Here is a 6753-nt window from a genome sequence, read left to right as displayed (position 1 = left end):
CTGAAAGATTTCAGACAAAAAGAAGGTGAATCAATTGAAGTCTACTATGATCGAATTAACGAGTTAATCTATCGTTGTAATCGCTATGGAATTACCAGGACTTCAATGGAATTCAATCTCATCTTTGTGATGGGTCTTCGAAAAGAATGGAGAAGCGTGAGTATGATGGTGAAGAATCAGCAAAGTTTTGATACATAAACTCTCAATGATTTGTACAATCAGTTGAAGACACACGAAACTGAGGTAAATGAAATTGATGAGGAGACGAAGATGAATTTGGGAGGTCCATTGGCACTTGTGTCAAAGATATCTAAGAAAGAAGCTGAAAATGGTGATTCTGAGGAAGAAGAGGGATTCATCATGAATTCGGATGATGAGGTAATAGCATTTTACTCGAATAATCGTGTCAAGAAGTTTTTCAAAAAGCCGTTCAATCCGAAGGCTAAGCTTGCTGAGGTAAAAGGAGGTAATGTGAGTAAAACTGTTGTTGAGGAGAAAAAGAAGATTGAGAAGAAAGATTCGAAAATGTCTGAAGGAAAGAGTGAGAAAAAGCTGAACGGTGATGCTGGTGTTGATTGTCATTATTGCAATGGAGCCAATCATCTTGCAAATGATTGTATGCTTAGGAAGAAGGATGAGAGAAAGAATAAAGTAAAAAATGAGGCTTATTATGCAGAGAGGCTTGAGGAGGTTCGTGCGAATGCCAAGAAATTATCACTGGTTGCAAGGGGTGAACACGATGAGGATGGAACATATCAAATCTGGTCATCCAGATCAGACGATGAAGAAATGAGGAATCCAACACATGGAGCAATGTATGCGAAGATGGAGGAGGACTCAGATGAAGAGGAATTCAAAGTGAAAGGAAGATGCTTCGTATCCAAAACAGAAGACAAATGTCCAATGACAACAAAGGTACGTAATATTCTCGAATCTTTTAATATTCCTACACATGCTTATGACTCTGAACTAATATCTTTTGATGAGACTGTTACTTATTTTGATTCAATTGTTGTGTCTGCTAGCAATGAGGCCAACAAGTTGTCCATGGAGTTATTAGAGACCAAAAAGCGATTAGACTTGAAAATAAGTAAAGTTGATTGTTTAGAATTACAAATAACAAATATTATGTGTGATAGAGATACTTTGTCAAATGAAGTCAAACTTTTGCTAGCACAAAGAAACATATACTGTAATTCTGCTAAGAGACTTTATAGCAAATTAACTGATTTACATCATTCATGTGAAATAAGTAAAGAGAAACATAGAAAATTACTACCTTTTCTAGCATTCGAAAGAGCTAAGGTAGATAATATTTCGTATGATTGTGAGAAAATAATAGTTGATTTTGACAAAGTTCCTGATGATAGATATAAATATGGAATTGTCAAAATTGATGAATGTCTTGATGCGAATGAGTTAGTTAACACAGTGAATGATACTTTGACTAAATCTGAACAAATTCAAATTTTGAAAAAGACTGAGAATTCAACATCTGATTCTCAATCTAATTTTGCTGATATTGAAGATAATTCTGACAATATTAGTAAAATTAGTGATCTTGAGGATGTTGACTGTTCCCAGTTGTCTGTTGTTAATGTTGCATCAACATTTAAAGGGAAAGAAAGAGTTAAGGACTTGATGGTTACGAAAGAAATTGATATACCCTCAACTTCGAAAGTTAGTGATATGGACTTCGTGGATCTCAAAGACAGTCAAACTGATGATATCGATGATGAAAAGGAAGAAGAAATTTCAAAGGAAACGAAATCTTCAAAGGAAGAAGAAATTCCTTGAATAGTGGTTGATCAAGTGTATGGTGATACACAAAAGTTCGAAAAGGTGATGAATGAACAAGGTGCTCACTTTCTTGAAACGAATATTGTGGTTTATCCAAATTTCAAGTGTACAGATGATGTCATTTTCCCAAATCAAGTGTTCGGAACTACTGGAAATGTTGAGAATGTCAAACCAAAATTAAAGAAGTTAGTTGAAGAGGATAATTTCAAAACAACTGACGATGGTTTTTTCGCAAATCAAAGCACAGTCGAAAACAACCTAACAAAGAATTCGTACGTTTTTCAACGTCAAAAACTACAAAGAAAATGGGTTGAAAAATCAAAAGTTGAAAAAGAGATTTCAAAACAAGTTGTAAAGGAAAATGAAAAAGTTGTCAAACTAAACTCCACGGAATTCAAAGATCAAATTGACAAATTTTCGAAAGAAAATAACATTTCCAAAAGACAAGCTCGGAAGAAAATATTTTGGCAGACTATTGAGTCTCAAAAGATGTCAAATGAAATGACAAAACCTGTTAAGACTGTGAATTCAGCAACTTTTTCAGACAAAAAGAAAAATCCCGCTCAAACAAATAAATATTTGTCTTAATCACAATCACCCAAAAATGTTTTCAAAGCTAAAACTTCATCTTTTTCAACAAATAAACAACCTTCATCTCAATCAAATCATTCAAGGTCTGAAGTGAATAAACAACCAAAGTGTTCGAAAGTTTCAAAAACTACAATTTCAAAGAAATTTTCAAATGAATCAAATACACCACCAATATTCTCTCAACGACAACATTTTAAATCGACTGTTAATACATCTTATGCTGAATCTTTTCTAACCAATCCAAAAGTTGATTTTGTTCCTAAAAAGCCAAATTTTCCTAATCATACGAAGAAAGAAACTATGAAAATTTCAAATGAAATGGGGATAACTTCAAGGAAGAACATTGATCATTGGCTTGAAGGCAAAGGAAAAATGTATCAGTCGAATACATTTTCAAAGGAGCAAATTCACGAAGCCTATGAAAAGTATGTAAATAATTCATCAAATGGAAGTTTATCTTCTAAGGATTCAAACATATCTGTCAAAGCATGGAAACCAGTAATCAAAACAAAGAATGTACATTCACAAACTCAGAATACGAAGGGTAATGTCAGTGAACATTCGAAACCATCAAAATCTTATGTTTCGGTTCCTTTAAATGAAGAAGTGAACTTAATTGATAGTCTCAAAAATAAAGTTTGTGATTGGGTTAAAAGTTCTTCATTACATTCGAAATTGAAATCTAATTTCCAAGGACCCAAAAAGCCTTGGGTACCTAAAATTTTCCACTGATTGTAGGTACTATGTGACGAGCAATATGATAATAAATGGTATATTGATAGTGGTTGCTCTCGTCACATGACTGGGAAGAAGGAGAATTTACGTGATTTTCGAAGTCTAAACAATGCTGGAGTTGTGAAGTTTGGGAACAATCAAAAATGTCAAGTCAAAGGATATGGGAAGATCACAAACGGACAATTCACAGTGAATCGTGTTGCGTATGTTGAAGGTATTCAACATAACTTGATAAGTGTTTCCCAACTTGTTGTGGGCATTGGCAATCAAGTTCTTTTTAATGAAGAAGGAAGTGTTATTTCGAATGTCAACACTAACGAAGTTTTACTTAAATCCAAAAGGAAAGGTGACATGTTCACTTTGGATATCAATCCGATAGTAGGGAGACCTGCTATATGTCTTCTTTCGAAAGCAACATCAGACTTAAGTTGGCTTTGGCATCGAAGACTTTCTCATCTCAACTTTCGAAACATCTATAAACTTGTGATACAAGATCTGGTAAGAGGTTTACCTGTACTTAAATTTGATAATGATTCTTTATGTGCAACTTGTGAAGTTGGAAAGCAACATAAACAAGGACATCTAATTACGATAGAGTCGAAAACAGTCGCACCTCTGGAACTGTTACATATTGATTTGTGTGGTCCATCAACAGTTTCAACAATCAACAAGAAACGGTACATATTAGTCATTGTTGATGATTTTTCCAGATTTACGTGGGTTTATTTTCTCAGGCTTAAATCCGAAGTTGCACAAATCATGATTGACTTTATCAAAAAGATGGAAACATCATTGAAGAAGATTTTTCGAAAAATTAAGAGTGATCATGGAACTGAGTTTAAGAACAATGTTCTTGATTCATTTTTGGTGGACAAAGGGATTTCGCATAATTTTTCATCTCCATACACACCATAACAAAATGGTGTTGTTGAACGAAGAAATAGGTCTCTATGCGAAGCGACAAGGACTATGTTGGCATATGCGAATCTTCCACAATACCTTTGGGCTGAAGCAGTATCCATCGCATGTTTTACTCAAAACAGATCTTTCATTCATTGTCATTTTAACATCACTCCATACGAAATTCTCAACAATCGAAAACCTAATGTGAAATTTTTTCATGTTTTCGGATGCAGGTGCTTTATTATGAATCTCAAGGATAATCTTACGAAATTTCAAGCTAAAGCAGATGAAGGGATTTTCTTGGGATATTCGCATAATTCAGTCGCATATCGTATGTTGAACAAAAGAACACGAAAAGTGGAAGAAGCTTTTAATCTTACATTTGATGATTACTATATTAAACAAACTGAAACGAATTTTGAAAATCATCCTATTCTAAAAGAAATACAAGATGAATCTGAACCTTCACAAATGTTGGATATTGATTATGATTTAATTTTTGGTATTTCAGATCATGCTGTTGATGCTGAAATTAATGCCAATGATAATCATCTCCCTGAATTAACGAAGCTTACTGATGATTCAACATCAACTTCTCCAGAGAAAGGAGAAAGTATGCAAAATAATCCAGTGGAGGGGGAGCACTTGGATTCGAACATTCTAGTTGCGGGAGAGCATTCTTTCGAGGGGGAGAATGAAAGATTTAATACTAATGTTGAGGGGGAGCATAATGTTGAGGAGGAGCATTTAGAAAACATTGAGAATAATAATGATTTTGATGATGTTTGTTCGATTGCAGGTTCAGAGAATGATGATTTATACGAAGATGCACCTTTGGAATTTGATCCAGCTTATCCGCCAATGGAAAAGTGGACAAGAGATCATCCGAAAGATCAAATATTTGGAAATCCACAAGAGGGTGTTTTAACAAGAGCTCAAATACGTGCAAAGAATGAGGTATTGAATACTCATCAAGAATTTTGCATGTTCAATGTTTTCATCTCTAAAATTGAACCAAAGACAGTTAAGGTTGCAATGGAACACTCAGATTGGGTTGTTGCAATGCAATCTGAATTATCTGAATTTGAACGAAACAAGGTTTGGAGATTAATTCCTAAACCTGAAAATGTTTCGATTGTCGGTTTAAAATGGATTTTCAAAAACAAAACCGACAAAGATGGAAATATCGTTCGAAACAAAGCCAGACTTGTTGTTAAAGGATATTCACAATAAGAAGGAACTGACTATGAAGAAACTTTTGCCCCTGTCGCAAGACTCGAGGCTGTTCGTATATTCTTGGCTTATGCAGCTCACAAAGACTTTGATGTTTATCAAATGGACGTGGACTGTGCATTTTTAAATGGAGAGCTTGAAGAAACAGTTTACGTGGAACAACCCCCAGGTTTTATTAACGAAGAATATCTAGATCATGTTTATATTTTAGATAAGACAGTTTATGGTTTAAAACAAGCACCACGAGCATGGTATGCAACTCTTACTTCATTTTTGAAACAATCTAAATTTAAACAAGGATCTCTTGACCCCACATTATTTCGAAAGAAAATTGGGAATCATCTAATGCTTGTTCAAATTTATGTTGATGATATTATTTTTGGCTCAACTGACCCTGCTTTATCTAGAGAATTCGAAGATTTGATGAAAAGTAAGTTTGAAATGACCATGATGGGAAAAATCAATAATTTTCTTGGACTGAATATTCGTCAAAACATAGAAGAAATTTTTATTAATCAAGAAAAATATACGAAGAATCTGCTAGAGAAGTTTGGATTGACGAATAACACAAAGTTACGAGTTCCTATGGCAACAGGCATAAAGTTGACACCTTCGTTAGATAAACCTGCAGTTGACATAACTCTTTACAGGAGCATGATTGGTTCATTACTTTATCTTACAACAAGTAGACTTGATATCATGTATTCTGTGTGTAATTGTGCTAGGTATCAGTCAAATCCACGAGAACCACATCTCACGGCTGTGAAGAATATATTTCGTTATCTTAAAGGAACAATTTCGTTAGGATTGTGGTATCCTTCGAAAACAGGGTTCTTTGTACAAGCTTATTCGGATGCAGACTTGGGTGGTTGTAATCTTGATAGAAAAAGCACAAGTGGTGGATGTCAATTTCTCGATGGCAAATTGGTGACTGGCAGTCGAAAAAGCAAACATGTGTATCAATTTCAACAGCTGAAGCAGAATATGTGGCTGCTGCTGCTTGCACATCACAAATTATATGGATTCAAAGTCAATTGCATTATTATGCAATCAATATGAAAAAGATTCCATTATATTGTGATTCTCAAAGTGCAATAAGAATTTGTCATAATCCTGTGCAGCATTCGAAGACTAAACATATAGCTCTTCGTTATCATTTCATCAAGGATCACGTGGAGGATGGAAATATTGAAGTACATTTCGTGAAAACAACTGATCAGTTAGCTGATATTTTCACAAAACCTTTAGATGAAAAATCATTTCTGAAAATTTTAGAAGGACATGGAATGATAGATGGAAATTCTGTTCCATGCGAAAAAGGAGAATGATGATGACCAGGAATGATTCAGAGGTGCAGAATGAAAAACAAAGCAATAACAGTCAACGTTCAGAGGTTACTGTTCATAGTCAACGCTTCGAATCCCTTCGAATTCGTAAATTTATCATATATTTTACGGGTTGATTCAAAGGTTACTATTCATAGTCAACGCT

The sequence above is a fragment of the Lactuca virosa genome, chromosome 4, assembly GCF_052849685.1.
Source record: "Lactuca virosa cultivar CGN04683 chromosome 4, Lactuca_virosa_CGN04683_v6, whole genome shotgun sequence".
Taxonomy (NCBI): domain Eukaryota; kingdom Viridiplantae; phylum Streptophyta; class Magnoliopsida; order Asterales; family Asteraceae; genus Lactuca; species Lactuca virosa.
Note: the sequence above shows the minus strand (reverse complement) of the source record.